We start from the raw sequence: 22,208 nt of genomic DNA, 5'->3' as shown, positions 1-22,208 counted from the left end.
CAAATTTTTATCATGCACTTTTTACACAAAATGAAAATCCCCTAAACATTGAAAAAAGAACATTTTCTTAATTCCCATGAGCAACTCCCTTATCAACTCTATTCTTGTGGAATGGGCAGTGTTGGATGCATGTCTTAGTCTTGACAACTGGGCTCAATGTCTACTGTGAGACACACAACAGTAGAGGAAATCATAAATAGAAGTTTCTATTGAAAATGTGGATGTGACAACAAAATTAGAAGGACTTTTAGGCACTTCTGAAAACATGACTGTCTCTGGGCTGGTAGGAAGTTCTGGGATGCATGCATTGGAAATAAAAGGTGCTAGAAATCATGATCAAGTAGTTCTTAGAATAGCGCAAAGGAAGAAACTATGTGCTGAGAAACTACATAAGATGGAAATAATTTAGATAAAATGTAGGCAATCTGTTGTTGAATGGAAACATTTCTTTAGCATCTCACAGTCCATGAGCTGTCAGTGTCTAAACAGGTTCTTCATTAGTTGATATGTCAGGAGCTAGTGTATTTGAGCGAGAGGATCAGGTCCTTACTCACATGCAAGCAGAAAAAATTCAAAACCCTGAGGTTTGCATCTGGTGTTTCCCAAATGTCTGTGTACAGCAAGCAGCATAACACAAAGTTGCAAATAAGAAAGCACATTTAGCGTTCTGAACAGGGTAAAAGATTTTGAAAATGCAGCTTTCAATTCCTCTTGCTTTTATGAGCTGGAAAAAAAAAAGATTCCAAAAGGAGCAGGCCTAATTTCGGGACTGGAAACCCCCTAAAACACAAGTACTTTATTGTAGTCCTGGTTCCATGCATTGCGAGCAGCTTGGTGTCCCAAGCTTGCAGAGGCAAAAAACCTCCCGTCAAATCTGTGAGCAAACACTCGTGTTTGTATCTAGCTAATTCTTTTAATTATAAGGTAGCAAATTTGTTTGTGATATTTCAGGCTTACAGCCACAAAGATGAAGTTTTTATACCTAGGCCATTTCCCTCGTTCAGATGTTTAAAATAGGAAGCTAGCCACCTCAGACTTCTTCCATAATCACTAAAAAGAAAAAGAGTCCCCCAGTGGATGATTCATATCAACTGTCTGTCTTATATTCTCCAAACCGTCTTCTGAAAAGTGTTATTCTCTCCCCTAGTTAGGCGGAGAGCTTAGGAGGAAATGAGTGGTACTTAAACACCTCACTCTATGCAGGGTATACAAGACATTTGACTCTCTCAGTCCCTGACAGGTTAAGCACACACAAACTGCAGAGACAAATTTCAGTAAACCTCTCGCCACATCCTAAGCACATTCTCTAAGCAGACTGGAGGAAAAGGACTGGAGCCCATCAGTAGGTTGAATCCTGTATTTTTACCCAAGTAGCACAATATCATGTCCTACTTCTTTCCTATTTGCTAAACAGTAACAGCTTTTTTGCTATGTTCAGCATCTCTCGCCGTATTTTCCCTTCCTGTACTGTTCCCTTGTTTTCTAAATTGTGTGCAATATCTAACAGAGATCAGATACAATGAAGAGACGGTATATCCATGCTCCCCAAGCTTCAGCAGAGTCTAAATGGATTATTAGGCATAATTTAGATTTTTTTTTCAAGAGAACCACCTGAGAAAACTCTAACAGTGTGATTAGCTGCCTGCAGTACTTCAGGTATATATTGTCTCAAGTGAAAACTGCACCTAACATTTCACTATCTATCCTTACCAAGATGATCATTGTCTACCCCTAAAAGAGCCTCACTAGATACGGAAGGCATAAATAAGCAAAACTCCCTTGACTTTCAGTGAACTACGACCAATATGGTCACACTTCTACGGAAGTGGTGGATTTGTTTTCGTGACTATTCAAGAAGGAAGAATCATTACACGAGTCTGGTACATCTCCCTAGGTTTGACCATTTGTCTTTACAAGGATAGTGGACAAAACATGATGAATACCCTATTGACTGACTGTTTCTTGGAATGTGCATGGACACAATGTGTTCAGAGCCTTTCAGCTAAACTATTAACTAAAAACTTGGTCTGTTTCAAAAAACTTAGGCATTGTTCTGCTTTATAATTAAATATAACCTCATTCAATGTTTTAAAAAGTGCTTCTGGTGTTTCTAAGCACTTTCACAAAGAAAAGGTGCAGATGTCTCCAAAACCCTGTCTAATGACTTAGCATCTAATTCTCATCCACTTTACTTCCACACTGTGAAACTGGAGGATTACAGCCTCTAGAGTCCTTCTGTTGAATCTGACCCTGGAAGCAAAACTCACTATTGTCCTAAAAGCTGATTCACAGAAAGCAGGGCCTGGAAGGGTCTTCAAGAGGCCACCTGAGCCATTCCCCTGCTCAAAGGCCAGATCAGCAATGCCAGCAACACCAGCAACACCACACAAGAGATATTTGTCTAATCTAAAGAACTTCCCATAATGCAGTCTATTCCAGGGCTTAGCTGTCACACAGCTCATGTTTTGATAGTGTTCCACCTTTGCTGTCCATTATTCTTCATCCTAGTTACAATACCCAGGGAGAACAGGTTATGTCTTTCTTCACAGTAACCTTTTTACACTCAAAGGCTGCTGCCATGATTGCCCTTACTCGTCACTAGGAAGAACATCCCCAGCTCTTTTGATCTCTGCTCACAGGTCATGTCTTTTAGGAATCCAGTTGTTCTTACTGCTCCACTCTGGACTTTCTTCAATTGCCCCACATTCTTTCATGAGCATGAAGTGGTTATTTTCACCCATGTGCAACTAAGAGTAAAAAAGGAGCAAATGAGTAACAAATCAATGCATCAGTGATTGGTATCGCCTTCCCCGGTATTTGGTGGCACAGCAGAAAAACTAGGAAAAGAAAATTACAGAGGCCTGACATTTACTTGAACCGGTCCTGCCACGTGGCTCCTTCCTTGCATACTGAGAGACTTTGTGTAGAGGAATAGCACGGTCCAAGTTTCCAGAAGTGCTACGAAATAAGCACTAAAAAGCAGTATAATTTTCACTCACAGAATTATTGCCTTTGTGGAGGCGGCAGGGAGTAGAGGGATGGTTTCTTGTTTCGCTTATTTGCCTGTGGCAAAACATTCCTCTATTAATTCATTTCTGTTTATAAAGTGGTTTGACTTCCTCAGATGAAAGGCATGACATAAGTGCTTGGTATTAGATGATTATTAATTATTTTTATTCCTTGCTATTTTTCAGGCCTTGGACCTATTATAGGCCTCATAAAGTTTAGCACTCCAGTCTTTGTACTTTGAATAAAAAAAAAAGAAGAAAAGAAAAAGAAGTTCAACTTCTGTAACATAACAGAGTTCTCTACTGTGCAGTCCCCAGAGAATTTATATTTAAAGAAAGAAGTAGAAACAGAAACCAAAGAGATGTCTCAATGGAAAAAAAAAATGGACCATTTTTAAGAAAGAGGTCACTGCTTGTCAGATTTTTCACTGCTCTAAATTGATGTAGTGCCACTGTTTTTGTTTGAGTAGCCTGTGGTTAGCATTTGCAAATTCAAACTCTAAGTCAATAAAACTTTCCATGGTACTCTTAATAAACCTTTACTTGGGGGCTTGAAATCTATTGTGTATGTAACACAGACAGGCAGTCAAAAACTGGAGATGTGCAGGAATAAAGTTACATGAAAAAAATTAAAAAGTTTAGGCCAGCACCTTGGTTCACGTAAATCAACTTTGCTGCTTGGAAGTTAGTAAGGCTATGCTGATTTATGTCAAGTGAGTTTATAAAGCTATCAATATTAGAAACTTAACTTACGTGCCCAGTCCAAACTGAAATGACAAAATAAAGAATCAGAGAAGTGATTAAAGCATATTCTTACTTGAAATTTCATGTGCATCATTGTCACCTCTAACTAGCAGAATTGTTCCCATCCAATTGCCCTTTTTTTAGCTGATGAAAGGAGTTTTTCCCATCAGGAGTATTGTATTTGTTGTGATTGACACACAATTTCCTTATTGTCTTAAATCACTGAACTGATATTTGCTGCTATTGTCCCTGGAATATATTAATTTTGTTGCTGACTGGAATTTTTCACATAGAACTAGAGGAACTCATTTTCTCTTCAGGTATAATGTGCTTGCATTTGTGGACATCAGTAGCATTTTTCCATTGACTTCTGAACCAGAATCCAGCCTCTGAACTGTAGAGAAGAGACATCTTACTAGACACACGATGCAACACACAGCACTGTTAGTCTTATTTGTTTGGCAATGCCTAAACTTATTTTACATCCCTGTGCTGGCTTTGGTTGGGATAGGGTTAATTTTCTTCATAGTAGCTGGTATGGGGCTATGTTTTGGATTTGTGCTGAAAACAGCGTGGATGACACAGGGATGTTTTAGTGACTGCTGAGCAATGCTTACACATAGTCAAGGCCAAGGGAAAACTGCAGCCAGCCTTGTCGGAGGAAACTGTGAGGGAAAACTATTCTTAGAAACCTTTCTTCCTAGGCAAGCTTTCTAGGTGAGGTTTACAGCTCTTCTCAATTGCAAAAAGCAACTATAGGGTAAAATGAGCTCACAAAGACCTTGTTGTTACCTTTGGCTGCACTCTCACCCTTTTTTTATTTTGACCTACAAAAGAAAGAAAACGTTTACTAAAAACTTTAAAAAGCAACTCCACCATCACTGTGTCTAGGGAACATGGAAAAGGGCTACTAGCAGCTCTAAGTAGTTCCAAATCAGAACTGATGTGATGCTGTTAAACTTCATACATTTATTGTGTGCAGTCGGCTGTTTCAGCATTGCTTATACAGCAGCAGTTGGGTTTGAGGAGTGAGCAAAGGTTGTAGCTGACTGTTACAGGAAGACAAGAGTACTGGGTCGCAGAAGCACCCTCTCCAGCAGATTGCCTGACCTTGGCATGTCCTAAGGGTCATTCTGAACACAAACAAGCAGCCGGAGGAAACACCAAGGGCTTCCAGCCTTTCCCGACAAGAAAGAGCAGACCAGCCAATCTGTTGTGGAGTATGCCAGCTCCTATCTACAATTTGATACTTCGGATCAGTACATCCTTTATCTCAGAGCTCTGGCAGCTTAGGCCTGGTCCCTCGTTAAATGGCCGGTTTCACTTCCAAAGTGGATCGAGAAACAGTTTTCTTTTTCTGGTGCCTTGGGTGATTTCTGGAGCACTGCAGTCTGTCAAGATATTAAAAAGCTCTTCTTTGGCATCTGTGTGTGAGTGTCTGGATTCCTCACGTCTCCCTGTCTGCCCCCAACACCTATTAGAGTGGGTAGATTATTTTGTCATGGGAAAGAAGTTTTGGTTCTTGTTGGGTATAATGTGTGTCCTACTGTATGAGTGTCATGTTTAATTCACTGGATGAACACTCTGGCCCCCAAAATTCTGCTTTCAGCTCCTAGGTCCTCACATATGCAACCCCAAGAAGGTCCTCCTCAGACATCCCCCCATCTTTCACTCAGCTGAATGGAAATGCCTCTTGTTAATGGCTTTTCCAATGCAAATTCTCAAACTTAATAACATCTCCTGCTATAACTACCCAGTACGTAGCTCTTAAACACTCAGAACTTTATAATTCCTAGGCATTGTTTTTTTCCAGTTTGGTTACAAATACAGACCACCCCTCTGAGAACTATAAGCAAGCTCAGTTTCATATTTCCACATTCAATGTTCTTGTAGTTATCAGAGTAAAAATTTGTCAGGCTATATACAGTATTGCAGCCAAAGTTTTTCTTTTCACACAATGAACTCAAAATTGGTTATGCTTAAGCTGCACATAGAGGTTTTCCAAGAAGAGTTAATCCTAAACAGGTTTCCCCCAGGAAGAAGTGAAAACATGAAAACAAGAGTTTGTAACAAAAGAGCTTTAATGTGGGCAATTGTGCAAATCGAGGCATACACTTTGTAGCCAAGGAAACATTTTAATCTCAGTATATTATATAAAAGCATTCAAGCTAACAGTGCGATGATCCTGTTTGTAGACTGCAATCTGCTGTGGCCAGTCTAGATGCCTGGAGGCTGAGGACACCATCCCGTGATAGGTCTGGGAATCCAGGCTGTCCCTTTTCTTGCTGCTACACACCGTGGGCTGACTCAGTCCCTGCTTTGTCCTTGTCCTGGACCCATCTGTCTTCACAGAGAAACAGAGCTGCCTTTCCTCACGCATGTCTTCACGTGTCTTTTCGTGCACACGAGGCTGGCTTCAGAAGAGTTAGAAGAAATGGCCAAGTTGGGTCTCTGTGAAGATTAAGAAAGAGGTTTTCAGACCTTACTATCTAACAGGTTCCTTTTATTTTCTTCCCTATGTTTTGTATTTTGTATATTTTTATATTTTGTAGCCTTTACTTGTGCAAGTAGTCCTTCTGCCCTTCACCAGGTAAATGAGGTTTGCCGAAGAGATTTCTCTATGCGTACAGAGTCAGTATTCGCATTCTCCATTTAACTACCTCCAGCCAAATATTCAGGCTGAGCAGGGCTCAGTGCTCACTTCTGCATGAGCATTAGTCTACTCATTTGTACAAAAGTTGCACCACTAGGTTTTTTTCATTTGTACAAAAGTTGCAGCACTAGGTTTTAAAGTACAATTTTTCTCTTTTTAAATACTGACACCAAATCTGACTGCAAGCCACAAGAAACTAGTGAGAAAAGAAAAAGAAGCTCTATTTTTCTCTAATATTCTGTGGAAAAAAAGAATCAAGGAGACTCAGGCTTACTGTCTATGGCAGCGAACAAAGTTTCTTTCAGGGCAAAGCTACGGGACATTCACAGTAGAAGGAGATTATAGTCAAACCACAAGTTAATGCGAGAGGACAGTAATCTCATTGACTATAGCTGGTGATTTGTAAAAACAGTTAAATAACAGTCATTTATGTTTCATGACCAATTTCATATAAAGTTCCAGGTTAAACTTAGCTAATAAACACAGTAGCCTTCAGCTGCAGATTATTTTGGTTTTGCTGGCTTTAAATCAAGTAGTAATTAAACCAAGAGGACTATATTAAAGGAAAGATGAACAAATGAATGAATGAATGAATGAATGAATGAAAGAAACTTATGATACGTGAAGCATTTTGGGTGTTTCTTCATCTCTCCTGCTATCATGATGTTTTTCTTAATATTAAAGAGTATCACACATTTTTCTTAAAAGCACTTAACAACTTTTAACTCAGTAAGGACCTCTTTGACTGTTGTTCAACTTAAGTCAATAGCCACTCTGTTGGCCTAACAAGCAGATTGCAGGATAATGCATTAGTATACCTGTGGTGAGTCATTACACACAGAGACCTGACTTTGTTTTCCCGCTGTTTTAAATTAAAAGTACTGCCACTGAAGTTAATCCTAGCCTACAGAGAATGACCAGTGCTAAAACTTACCATAAATTAAAGAATCCATCCCATCCTACAGGTTTGTCTGAATTCTTTTAATCTCAGAAAGCACAGTTATTATTGTTTCTTGATTATATTTGTAAGAAGGAACGTGGGCATGCTATATTAAAATTCAGAATAGAAACCTTAGACAAGAAAACTGTGTGAAAGAAGGCTGCTACAGAGAGTCTGTTTGAATGTTAAAGCAAAATCTGACACCTCATCCTTACGTACAACTCAACATACAGTACACAGGGTTTATATGAATATAAAGGTGCCTGGCTGAGAAGTGCACCTAAAATTAGAATTTTGACAGACACAGACCTTTCTATGTAGATGTTTTAAGAGGCTTTTAGAAAAATTTTTAATTCAAAATGTTCTTTCTCCAATTTTATGTCTTTTTTATTATTGTGACTTTGGAGATAGACATAAAAATGTTGAGGCTTTCATAAGAAAATTATGAAATATGAAAACAGGTTTTAAAAGATTTTCAGAAAAAAAGATTTCAAATATTCCGTTCATTAAATAGTAGCATTGACTAAAGGAGTAGCATTTCTTTTTACCAAAACTTTTAGCTGAAAAATTAGCTTTCTCTCTCCCCCCCCCCCCCCAATAACTAGAAAAAGTATGTCTAGCTTGATTTACTTTATGGCTACTTATGAAGTATTTATGAAGTATTTACATCAGAAAATATATGCTTCATTAATAAATATTCACCAAAATAATTCCATGGAATAAGAGGAAGATAACAGGTGTTAGTTATCCGTATTGTTTTTACTTGAAATACATTAATTTATGGAACATTTGAGACACACATCAGAAAAGTGTTCTTCAGATAATTTTTTAAAATAAAAAGTAGTAGCACACCTCAGAGTTTCAAACAATTGCTTGGAACTAAACAGATTTTTTAACCTTTCTGTGCTTCCCTCTTCTGAAGAACACATCGAAATTGCCAGTTATGCAAGAAATTTCCAAGGTTCTTCTAGTGACCTCAATTGATGTCGTGACCAGAGATGAGAGGAAATTGATTCTGGGAATCATTTTGTCTGTTAATGAAATAGATATTTTGAGAATTTTGGCTCCAAAGATTTAAAACCTGCAAAACCCATCTAGCCTTTATTCATTCAAAGTTCCCAAATCCATGGTTATGACAGGCACTTTGTTGTTTAGCTGTTCTGAAGCTTGGGACAGACTGGTTACTGCGGAATCCACAGTAATGCCTGTCATCACTCTGCTGTAGGACATTAAACACTTATGAAACTAAATTCTTTGCAAAGCCAAACTATCCATTGCATTGAATGGAGCCTTGGAGTGCTCAAGAACCATAGGACAAGACCCTAAAAAGAGTGCATGCAATAAAGGTGAATCTAACCCCGGACGATATAGTTCCCAAGTGCAGCAGAAGCATCACTGTTCCGACACTTGCCAAGTGAATGCAGAAAAAGGCGGGAATACAAGTGATAAAAAGTATAAAAATTATGAATGCGTGGCCAAATGGGCCCAAACTGTACAGCTTCAATGACCATAACCTTATCTTCCTCTCTATCTGTCCTGTGAATGCAAAGTGGAACAGTTCTTATTTCACCTGCTTTCCCCCCAGTTAAGAAGGATATCTACAGGAAAAGATGCAGAAGCTAAAATTTTACTTAACTATACAAGTTTAAAATGATTACAAAAAAGTCTTGGATGGACGTGTTAAATTTTTCAAGCTGAAGTGCAAAAATGTGACTATGGGAAATTTTTTTTAAACATCATAAATAATCAAACAATGTGATTTTAAGAACTGGATTGGGTTCCCATCAAAAAAACCTTATTTGAAGTAAAGTAGAGATGTTTGGTTTAGGTTCTTCTTTCTGATATATTTTCTATTCATTCCTGATGAATCCAACATACTGAAGCATCACACTTCTCTAAATCCCACTGAACAACAGGCTTAAAAATAGTTCTGCACATTCAGGACCTTAAGGAAAAGTAAAGTTGAAATGGCATGCCAAAGGGGATGAGTACAGGAAGCTGTTCAGAAAGGTTCCCTGCCTCTGAAAAGGCAGGAACAGAAGGAGATGGAGCTAAGGGCAGTTGGAGGGGAAAGGTGAAATAGTAAAATGGGAGCAAGTCAACTGATTACGTGGTGGTGGATAATGCATCAGTACCATACCCAATATCCCATCATGTAGAGTTAATCTTTATTCTCCCTGAGGTTTGGTACATTGCAAATTTCAGTTTTCATATTCCTCTTTCTGGATTACTTGAGAGAGATCGTCAGGGCCTTTACTTTGAGTTTGAGGGATCCTTCTAAGTGTTGCCTGTCAGTTGGTTCATTCATTCATGAGGTTGCAACCACGGAGTGACTCTTAAAATTAGAGGGACTACCAACTTTTTTAGCATGGCTTAGAAGGAAGGCTCTACCCAGAAGACAAGTTAAAGTGTATGAGGGTTCCTCTAGTGCCTCTTCTAAATCAGATGGACTAATAAGATGTATTAGGTAATAGCTATCAGGGGAAACACTGTTATGTAGATGTTTGACGCTGAATAGAAGCAGTGGTGAAGGTGAAGGTGGAACCACATGTTGGGGTCAAGCCACCATCCAAGATCCCAACACTGAGACCAGTGTCACATCACTCACCAGAGGAAGTGTCACGTATTCCTCAGGCTTAGCAATGCAGTCTCACTGGAGCAGTGGCTGGGGAAGGTCTCGGGTAACTGTAACTCTGGGTGTGTTTGTGTGTAAAGCTTTTGCTCATGCAGCCTATCCCTCCATGTGCCCACTTGGCAAACTGAGCTCAGCAGTGTTATGTTGCCTGTGCTCCTTTATGCCCCTTGACCTTATGAAAAAACATCTCACAGCCTCTGGAAAGACTATGTAGTCATATGTCTGGTTCTGCCAAGAGCACCTGGAAGATGCTATCCAACTTAAAGAAATGGTTGCTATCAGATACTCCTCCCAGAACTTCTCTCAGAAGCAACAAATGCTCCTCTCTGTAAATGCATTTGGTTAAGGCAAAACAAGCCTTTGTATTGCACTAACCACTGAGTGCACATACTCTGCTGGGTCATTTATTTATCCCGTGTGTCACAGCAATAAGCTGCTTGGTTTTCTGTGGGGAATGAGTTGTAGGAAAGCTTGGCTTTGCTCTTTTCTGAAGCTCCTCAATCCGTGAAATACATTGTCAGAATGTTGTTTCTTTGTTTGCACCTTCTGTCTTTCTAAGTAAGGTCTGCATTTTATTTTTTTCAGTGCATTTTGTGCCCTATTCCCATTCAGACTCTCTTTTCTTATTTTCTTGTAGGTGCTGACTCTTCCATCTCTCCTTTATGCCAGTCTCCACAATTCATTAATCAAATTTGGCTGACAGTCATCCCTAACCCATCTCTCAAACTTTCCTCCCTTTTGGTGGAGTTACCTCCAGCAAAACATTGCCACTTTTTTTCACATTCTACTTTTAGCCTCTCCTTTGCTGTGACACTTACAGGGAAGTCAGTGGTTAACACACTGATCCGTCTGCTACACTAATCAGCATTGCTGCATTGCTTCCTTGTGGCACCCTGTCTTTCCTGAGTGATGTTTTCTCTTGTATTATACAGAAACAATAGGACTAGGGTAGGGCTGCATTTACACAGTGTGGTCTGGTCCATAATTTGAACTCCTATCTAGTGTTGTAACACAAATAATAAGGACACCGATAAGAGTACTGGTGAAAGCTGGTAAAATGTTTCAAATTATCTAAATTTTGACTGATTTTTCAAGTTCAGAAAAATAAATGGGAGAAACTATTTTTAACCAATTACAGATTTGCTTGTATTTCATGTTTTATTTTTGAAATTGCAGAAATGCCTGGAAAATTATTGCTAAGCTCCGCCACTGCTTTAAGCTACCTGCCATGATGTTATCCTTTGTTCTCTGCTAAGACATGCTAACGTTTCAAAAATATAGAATTGCTGTGGCCTCAACACAATTCCCCTTACTTGCCATATCCAATTTCTCTTCTCACCATCTCTTCTCTTCAATGTTCAGGATCTTTCTTCAGGGTTAAGAATGGGAGCACTCAGCCTTTACTGGGCTTGTCAAAGATGGGTGTTTTGTTACAATCTAGTCATTAGGGTAAAATGAAAGGACGGTATGATTCAGGCAAAAGAGAGACCAAACAATGTAGGCCAAAACACAATAGCAGCTATCTGTGATGGCTGTGACTTTAGCCATCAGACAAAGTTTTTGATGAAAAGCCCACAGTCATAGCTTACTCTATGTGCGTATCATGAATAGCCATCAATCACAGCTGGCAGCCCAAGCATCTGTAAAACATGAATGTGGCCGCCTCAGAACCATTAATTCAGTGGATCACTTCCTACACGGCCACAGACTTCTCTGTTCATGTTATGTCCCTATCCCAGTTTTCCTCCTCTGTTCATTCAAGGAGATTTACTCATACTATTGCTCACACTTTGGAGTTATAAAATGCATCCAAAAAAAGTAGTGATCTGTAGGGGTTTTATTGGCTAAGCTTCTGGCAGGGTCGTGTCACCTACAGAATCAGTATTTGAATAAAATCTACAGGTACTTGTAATTCCAGGTTCTGTCCCTGGAATTCAGTAGCTGTCTGAATTGACATGCTACTACTGTCACTTTTTTTTCTAATCACTAAGAGTCAAAGGGATGTCTTCAGTTCTGTCTTGCACTTGGCTCAACATGTTTTCAGAACCTGTTAAATGTTAGTAGTTAACAAGTGCAAAAGCTAAGCTGTGTTTGCAGATATCTCCACTCAGCTTAAGGGTAATGAATTTCCACTTAAGGATGTAGTCGTGGCTTGTATTAAAATGGAAATTTACTACAGCAAAACATGACAAAGATGAAAGTAATCTTGCAAACAACATTATTAATGATTCATAGGACATTGGTGCTAGATAGTTTTATGAAATACTTGTTTAAAACAGTAATACAGACAGCACCACAAAGAGAACCAGACGACATTAAACCTCAGCTACAGACTAATAAGACAGTGAGTCAGAAAAGTTTGCACAATGTGAGCTTTTTTTCTGGAATTTCTAGGCATCTGCCTCCCTGGCTCATTACAGCATCTGAAAATTGCTTAAAGAAGCAATGACATAAAACTTCAGTAGTATTTTAAAGCTATAGAAATTTTCTCTGACAAATGGAAGACACTTTCTGAAATTTATTGGCAAATTAAAAAGTAAATTTTACATTCCACTGTGGAACACTAAATATTATTAGACACTTGGAGAGAAAGAGAAGATGAAAATAATATGGATATAATAGTATGTGTCCTTAAGAGCTTAAGAAGTCCAGTATGTAACATATCGGCAGTAAAAAAAAAAATTAAAAAAAATCACTGGATAGAGTCTGTGCAGAGCATAGGAAGTGATTTCTTCGGTGCTTATAAGCTTCTGCATGTTGTAAACCTTGTTCTCATGGAACGTATAAAATTTGTAAGTCCACAGCTTGTAAATTAGTTATCATTGTCTGGCTGACCAGAGTGCCCTACAAACCCTGCTGAACAATAGCCCTCCTGGGACTTGGCACTCTTCAAACTCTGAGCGTGAAAAGACTGGAGACCCTTGACAAGCCAGCACACATGGCTACAACTAGAACTGGCCAAAAATGTTGTCAAACCCTTTTCTGGCAACCTGACTGAAGAAGATGCAGCATTTAATTTTTTAAAAAAATAAGCACGTCCATTGTATTTCAGATTTAGACAAACCCCCTCAATTTTCCTGTTCCTTTACATTATGTCAAAATTTGGGGGTTTCGTTTTCTGGTTATGTTTCATTTCATGACGTTTTTAAGTTCTCTTGATGTAGATTGTATATTATTTTACATTGGTGTCTTACAGGTATCCAGTCAGTGCTAAATATTTAGGCACCCCTTGTAGTTGAAGAAGCAGCACCTCCAGGAATGAATGTATTCATTCATCTTAGGAAAATGGGATAAGCTGCCTCTTTAGCTCTCCATCATCTACAGAACAAGCCTTGGCAGCCTGTGTGCTCTAAATGCCATCCCTATATATCTGAAGTTATGTAAGATGAATGCAGTTCTTAATGTGATTCTACCAATTATTTTCAGAAACAAGCATTTGGCATTAACAAAGTGAAACATTGGACTGTTTCTTACTTGACAGTTTTCAGAGATTTTGTTTTGCCAGATTAAAACTTCACTGAGATTCTGAAACAAATTTTGAACCATGGACTGATTGCTGGGTATGGAAATTATATTTTCTTGGCAGCAGCCACATAACAAACAGGCAGACCCTGTGGTAACCCTGAAGGTCTGGGTCACCTGATGAAGGTAAATGATGCAAACTACAAAAACGCTACAGTAGAACCAAGCATTAAAGTACCTTCTCGTAAATCATGGTGTCTTCTCCAAAATCCTAGTGTTTCTTCCACAGTCTTCCTTTCTCCCAAGAAGTCTTTTCTCCTAAGAAGTAGATAAACTCACTCTCTCCCTTCTTCCTTGCATACTAATTTAAGGACTTAACAGCTAAAGTAATTCAAATTAGGGTTTCTGAAAACAGGGGAGTGCAATATTATATCCGTGAACTATTCCATGAACCATAACTCTGTTCTTCCAACCTAGAAGCTATCAATTCCTACTAAAAACTACTTACATATAACCCAGTTGCATTCACTGAGCTCTGTGTAAATGGACTGATGGTGAAGGGGGGCATTAGCTGCAAAACCTTGACAGTGCTCGGATTGTGAAGGAAGGTTGTTTGGGGTCATGTCTAGCAACCCTTCACTGCTACTGAATGAAAAGCTACAGGTGGATGGGTACATCAAGAGGTTCAGCTTACCGGGTTTTGATGCTGTGTTGGTGTCCATTTCAGTAGTGATGCCTGGGGTTATTTTACCAGGGATATTGTCAGCTGTGAGCAAGTGAAGATGGAAACCTTCATGAAAGGGTGCTAAAATGGAGTAGGTAAGGAGCTCTCATTTGAGTGTGTGCTCAAAGTGTACAACAAATGCAGCTCATTGCATTTCTTTCAAACACCAGTTTTGCTTTAGTATGGTGAAGGTGCTGCATACTAGGTCCCTTCTTTGAGGTCATATGCCCAACTGTCTGGGCAATACCAAGACTGAGGGAGAGTACGTGCATTTGGGAACAGCAAAATTGCATCGGTGTACCATCAGTCTTAATTTCCTAGGTTTTGTGGGCTTGAGTTTTGCTGAACTGTGTAGTTTGAACTGCCAAGCAGACTTAACTGTGCATTTATAAACGGTTGGAGGTTTTGTCACTGATTAGTTTGTTCAATTTTTTTCTTGTTGTTTTTTTTTTCTTTTTTTCTTGTTTTCTTTTTTTTTTAAATCAGAAAGGAGTACTATTCTTCATAACTAGCAGTAATTTGGGCATCTGAGACATTCACTAGGAAGACAGGCATTTTCTGATTTCTAGGTGCACCTGCCTTTTCCCTCTCTTAGGTTATGCTCAGTAGTACCAGAGATGCTTGGTCTCAGTAAGTTTAATACCACGCTGTGATTTGTATCACAGGGTTTTCTCTAAGCACATGAAGTGCATTCCCTCGTATAAAATTAGCTTGGAAGAAGTCCAGGAGCACATCTAATACATGCCAGCTACAAATACAGCCCATGGGACCAGGCTAGAGCTCATTGGAACAAAGCCACCCTGAAATGTGTGTAAGGCGGGCATCGGGTCCTGCAGCGGGCACGGTGTCTGTACCAGGGGCACTGTGTGGGAGGAGGTCGTGAACTACCTCGTGTCTGGGTACAGCCAGTGAAGACATATAGGCACTGCATCCAGGTCCATTCCTACCCCCCGTGCTATGACCATTCCTGTCCACCAACTGCACAGGGAGAGGGGGTCTTGCTGCCCTGCAGAAGAGGTGGTCAAGGTCCACCTGTTTAGATGCCTTCAGTCTAAAGGTAAAACCTCTAGCAGTGCATCTACATAGAGTCCAGGATGGGTGTAGGTCACTTCTCCATGTGGCATGTTCATTCTAAGGGTTTTGATTATGGCCCAGAACCATTGAACATAGCACATCTCCTGGAACCATCCCATTACCATGACACTCGTCTGTCTGGGAACCCTCTTACACAGGCTTGCTGTAAGAGTTGTTTCCAGCCTGTTTCTTCTGGACATTTGTCATCCAAATTTGTGCTATAGCAACCTTTGTATCATGGCTTCTCCTGAATAACATGCGGACTGTGCAGCAGCTGAAATGAATGCTGAAGAGCTGAAACAGAGTGGGCATGACAGGGGCGCTTGGCTGAGCCCCATGTGAGTCAAAACAAGCAGCAAGGAAGGCTGCAGACCATCCAGAGAATTTTGTTTTATACTGGGGTCTGTGCTCAGGAAACCATTGCTGCGTACGTCAGTCTTCATCTACGTGCATGTAGATAGGAGGTATCAGGGAAATGCAAGCCTGTGGGCTGATTTTAGAACACATTAAATCAACCTGATAGTGCAACAACCCCAAGTTGTTGCAATACAGTCTGTGTAGTGCAAGCACAGCCTTCATGGGAGAGAATACCTAACAGCCTCCTTGTTAGAGTAAACCCAAAATGTGACGGGTGGATGGAAGGATTAGCTAAAAGTAGTGAGTAATGTTACCAAAGTCAAACTTAACTAACTCGGAAAAGAGTATGTCATTGTATTGAAACATTGTGGACACTATATGCCCAAGCACATATAGGAGTCTATTAACTGGTTAAATTCAGGTTAAAGCTGCTACCTGTTTTTCAGAGCAATATACAGTGATTGCAGATAATTGTAAATTTGAGCGATTACATTTTTTTCAGCTTCCATCTGTCTGACCATAGAATGTAAGGATTGATTCTGATCTTATGCAGGTATTGGACTGATAAAATTCTACTGCTGTTAGTTAATACACGTCATTTTTTGTGGAAGTCATGAAGGAAAACCAGAATCATGGTTCCAAACCATATGATTTAAATTGGTGTGGTGTCTTGTTCTACTTTTGTCATGTTTCCATATCAGCACGATTTTACTGAAGTCTAGAGAGCTATACTGTGTTAATACTCAATGGCAGAGTGGAGAATCAGTACTAATGAAGAAGCTCATTAGGAAAAATTATCTTTCAGGTGTATAGAATTAGAGTGCTGAAGACAGAAAATTTTCAGATAACTCTCTTTCAAAGAAGGGCTATCAGAATCCCATTAATTCTTTGAAGATAGGTAAAATTAATAAACATAGTAGAAATTTTAGAATTTTAGGCCAGATGAGTGTAAACTTCTGGAGACCCGCTATAAGTATAAAAAAAGATTTTTCTGATGTATCTTTAATGAGAAGTGATTAATAGTAACAAATACAAGTTTAAATCCTTGGGGAGAAGAAATTGTGATACAGCTGTAAAAATATGAGGTCAGCCTTCTGTTTAGCCCAGTTATATTTAATTAAAGATGCTTGAATATACATCAATGAGTGTCAAAGGGTCAAAAATAAAGCAGTTACATAAGGGTAGATCATATTTGCTAAGGGAAAGGGAAAGGAAATTCCTACAGGAAAGGGAACACTAAATCAACCATAATAAAAGAATCAAATATAATCTAGTCCATACATGGGTAAGGGGAGACCAATTTATCACTAATAATCTAATTATAAACTAAAGTTAAGAACCATGGGTGGTGGAATCAGGAGTCCTGATGAAGACTGAAGAAACAGATTAACTTAGTATTAAGGAATATTTTTTGTCTTTTCAGAGTTAAAATGCAAGGAAAGAGAATTATTTAAAGCTGATTGAGATTACAATACTAAAAGTGAGCAGACTGGAAAAAAAAAAAAATTCTCTCTTTTCTGCCACTCCACATATTACCTAAGGACCTGATCAACCAGATACATGTAGCCATGAATATGAGATACTACTATGTATGAGCATATTTAAGTCATCAGTGAAATTGCCTCTAGTACTAAAATCCATATTGAAGATAAATGCAAGACTGGACCCTTGGGTCATAGCTTCACAAAGATTTATGGGTGCATTTAACTTTATGTACATGAATAATCCCATTGATTTCTTTGAGACTGCCTACATGCATAAAATGAAGCACAGTTTTTAATCTTTTCTGAATTATATCTTTAGATTATAATCTTTCCAATCTATGCACCAGTTTGTAAAAGTGGCCTGATCCTCATCCACAGAAACCTTACTAATTTGACAACAGTTGGAGTAAGGCCTGTATTTCTGTAGGATTCTTGGCTCACTTTTGAGACCTGAATTAGTGAAGATACATATCACTTGGAGAACAACACATGAAGTGGATATGCATTATCTGATCAAGCACCTTTAGGGATCTGGTATGTGAAATTGATGCTTGAGATACTGTCATGGTTTAACCCCAGCCAGCAACTAAGCACCACGCAGCCGCTCACTCACTCCCCCCCATCCCACTGGAGAAAATCAGGAAAAGAAGTAAAACTCCTTGGTTGAGATAAGAACGGTTTAATAGAACAGAAAAGAAGAAACCAATAATGATAATGATAACACTAATAAAATGACAGCAGTAGTAATAAAAGGATTGGAATGTACAAATGATGCGCAGGGCAATTGCTCACCACCCGCCGACCGACACCCAGCCAGTCCCCGAGCGGCGAATCCCTGCCCTCCACTTCCCAGTTCCTAAACTAGATGGGACGTCCCATGGTATGGAATACACTGTTGGCCAGTTTGGGTCAGGTGCCCTGGCTGGGCATGAGAAGCTGAAAAATCCTTGACTCTAGTCTAAACACTACTTGGCAACAACTGCAAACATCAGTGTTATCAACATTCTTCACATACTGAACTCAAAACATAGCACTGTACCAGCTACTAGGAAGACAGTTAACTCTATCCCAGCTGAAACCAGGACAGATACACAGTTGAGAAAGCATAATCCCATCAAAGCAGTAGATGGAAGACCTGTGCCACAAGTGTGAAGCAGGAGGTAAGGAAATGGTGGAGGACAGACAGCAGCAGCCAACCAGTTTGCTTTCACCATGCTAAATGCTTCTTGATTTTCATGCAGAACTGTAGTGAGTAACAAGATCCCACAAAACAGGGAGCCCATTTAAAAATTGAAGTGGTAAGTCTTAACAGTGCATACACTATTTGCTTTATTTCTCTGTGAATTTTTATTGGAAAAGGAGAGAGGATAAGATGTAGATTTCATCTGTGCTACTAAACAAAACAGCCCCAAACTGGTGCCCCAGACTTGGCTTACAGGCCAAATGCCATGGCCTGGCTCTGCATCCATGTGCCTAAACTTTTGTCCTCCTTGAAACAGGGCGCCTCCATCTGAAGTGCCTATTGATGCAGTTTTTGGGCTATGACCTTCCCTGAACCACACCAGGGAGAGCTGGCCTGAGCTAAAAGTGTGCTAGGGAGTATACTCACCATTAAACGCTCACTGTAGAGGTCTGTAAGTTAATGTTTGAGTCTGCTTGCTTACACTGATGTATAAATATATATGTTGTAAATCAGGTTGCATGCATTTTTGGCACATAAAAATACATAAACCAAAATGCTCCTTTTACAAATGTATCTTCAAGATTCAGACATCATACCATTTATTTCAACACAGAAGGATTTATTTTTTTTAATAGAAAAAAAGCTGATGTCTTAAGTTGTTGGCCATAGTGTACCGTTAAACACTGTGTTCAAACAAAAGTGCTGATGAATGACAAGAAGAAATGGAAGTGCTTTCTAATAAGAAACAACTGGGCTAAAAGCAAACATTTCAAAGGCAGATTAAACTGTGTGGTCCATCCTAAGGCTCCTGCTCTGGCACAGTCAAAGCACTTTAAAAAGAGCGACTGGAAATTTTCCCTGCCAACATCTTTACATCACAGCACGTGAGTTCACTCACAGTTCGTAAAGCATGTTCTGCCCATCGCAGGACACATGCACAGAGCAGCTCTGGCGTGGCCGAGGCTTGAGGTGCTCTAAAGCTGTCGGCTGTGAGGGTCTTGATGCAGAAGGCAGGGCACAAGGCAATTTCTTACAGCAAAAGCCATTGTCAGTTTGGACATGATGACCCATTCCGAAAGAAGTGCAGTCTCAACACCAGGTCGAGCCTTGCTGAAGAGGTGAGTAGCAGCCTGGAAAAAAAGCCTCAAGGAAAGGCTGGTTCCACATTGGGACTGTGTCCTGGTTTCAGCTGGGATAGAGTTAACTGTCTTCCTAGTAGCTGGTACAGTGCTATGTTTTGAGTTCAGTATGTGAAGAATGTTGATAACACTGATGTTTTCAGTTGGTGCTCAGTAGTGTTTAGACTATAGTCAAGGATTTTTCAGCTTCTCATGCCCAGCCAGGGCACAAGAAGTTGGCACAGAACACAACCAGGGCACCTGACCCAAACTGGCCAACAGTGTATTCCATACCATGGGACGTCCCGTCTCGTTTAGGAACTGGGAAGGGGGGGGCAGGGATTCGCCGCTGGGGGACAGGCTGGGTGTCGGTCGGCGGGTGGTGAGCAATTGCCCTGCGCATCATTTGTACATTCCAATCCTTTTATTACTACTGCTGTCATTTTATTAGTGTTATCATTATCATTATTGGTTTCTTCTTTTCTGTTCTATTAAACCGTTCTTATCTCAACCCAGGAGTTTTACTTCTTTTCCCAATTTTCTCCCCCATCCCACTGGATGGGGGGGGAGTGAGTGAGCGGCTGCGTGGTGCTTAGTTGCTGGCTGGGGTTAAACCACAACAGACTGACATTTAGAATCAGCTCGGGTAACATCTCCTACCCGAGGTGTCACCTTTGACACCCCTTTTAACATCCCTACTGACTCCTGTTCAGAAAGCTGCTTTGGAAGGACTCGTCTTTCTCTCTTTAGCTTATCTACACAAGGTGCAAGCTTTCAACTTCCATCCAGCTTCATCTCACAAAAGATAACAGAGATGGGTAATGGACCACATAACTCCTATACATTTCACATCATAGAAGCCAGGTTATGACTAATTTGATAGAAACTTTTGCAAGCCCAGTACAAACTCTGTGATCAATTTTACAGGGGAGTTTTGAACCCACATATAATGCAGCTGTATAGACTTGTACGCAATCAGATTCTTAAAGGTTGCAGTTAGAGAATTATGAATGTGCGGTGGGAGTAGTAACACATCAGCATATTTTTCCGAGGGAAAAGCATGGGAACTATTATGCGTAAACTGCTGAGCTATGTTCGTGTAGAAACACTAATGTCTGCATATGGATTTCTTGTGGAAGGTGGACTTACAGTTTTAAGCCTCACTGATGCAAGGAGGTGTCAGCTGAGGAACCAAGGGGGTTTCTAGCGGCTATCAACTAATGTAAAACTAGGGATAATGCTGGTTTTCCTGTACTTCCTCCATCAAGGCAGAACACTCCTCACCCCACATTTTTCCACGTCTGCGCTGCCTCCATAACTCACTTCTTTGCTCTTTATTCTCCCTTGGGATAGCAGCAAGGAAGCAATAGAGGTAAAGGGTCTGTGGAGGAAGAAGTGACATGGGTGAGCGATCTGACAGCAATCACAGCATTTTTCCTACACATATGCAAAGTATATATGAACTTATAAGGCTGATTGATAGTTCTCTTCTGTATGGTACTGAATGCAAAGAAAGGAACCAGCTACTTCTGGACATTGGAGAGCAAGGTGCCTTGAAAGAGGAGGACAAGAGGAGGAAGAGTATGTGTATTCTTGCTACTCCTATTGCCTGTACATATGGATTTCAGTCAAAAAAAGAACAGAAAGAATTTGGATTTGTAAGGTAAAAGGTCTAGTGAAACACAGCTCTGACAGCAAATATGTGGGAAAAGGAGATTTGCCATGTGAAAAAGGAAGTCTTTAATTCTTGGCAAGGGGGAGGGGTACAAGAAATCTTGGGAGTTTTCAGCCTGCACGGATTAACTTGTAACTATTTTATGGTCTGTCGGTTTATCAGAACTGGAGTGTGTTTCCAAAGCAGAGAAAAAGGAGAGCAAATTGGTATTTGTAATAGATCAGCTACTGTGGGAAATCAGTTCTTTTTATTTTAGGATATTACTCTAAGTAAAATAATTTTTCAGTTTGCAAGTATTTAGTGTTACTGTGATGAAAATGCTAATTAAGTTATGTTTATTAACAGTATACAGCAGCCTGGGTTTATTACGGATTTCCATATGCCATATTTGGATGATCAAATAATAAGTATTTTAATTACTTTGAAAGGGCATTAAAGGACAGCTTTTGGGAATTGTTCCCCAAAGTAACATTGCAAATGATGGTCTTCGTTTTGTTTCTGCCATGCAGGCAAATGAAAGACCTTCCCTTTCATTGTAATAACCAAATTGCCTAACACCTACTCTCTTTGACTTGTGTGAACTTGCCTGAACTGATTTCCATATAATAACATTAGTATCATTAAAACATTCGTGAAAGTTTAGAGGCCTGAACGTAATAAATCCAAGAAGCAAACAACTTAAAGAAATAGAATACTTGGAAATTCACTAATTCCTTACAGTTGAGGTATCATGATAGAAATTATTATTATTTTCAGAGTATCTCCAAAACTTTTGAGGAGCTTTACCACACACACACACACACACACACACACACACACTATACTTTGCTCATCGTTGAGGCAAGGGAACAGCAATTTGTCCTTTTTCTGTGCTTTGGAAGCAAGAGAGGCAAGTGCATGCAACAAGAAACATCTTTCCAGCATGCCATGGGAAGGCAGGTGATGTAGCAACGGAAAGAATTTACCTTCTCCAGCTCAGTAAAGGAAAATGGGGCAGTCTGTGTGGTCTGCACAATGTGAAGGTCTTAAGCCTGTCTTTCTCGGAAATCAGTGAGGGAGAGGAAGGCTTTTGTCTCCTGTCTAATGTACAGAAGTGAGGGAGGTCAGATTCTCCCACTTCCTAGCCTGCCAACCAGCCAAAAGTTAGAGCC

This window comes from Haliaeetus albicilla, chromosome 19 (genome assembly GCF_947461875.1).
Source record: "Haliaeetus albicilla chromosome 19, bHalAlb1.1, whole genome shotgun sequence".
Lineage (NCBI taxonomy): Eukaryota > Metazoa > Chordata > Aves > Accipitriformes > Accipitridae > Haliaeetus > Haliaeetus albicilla.
This window is presented reverse-complemented; position numbering follows the sequence as displayed.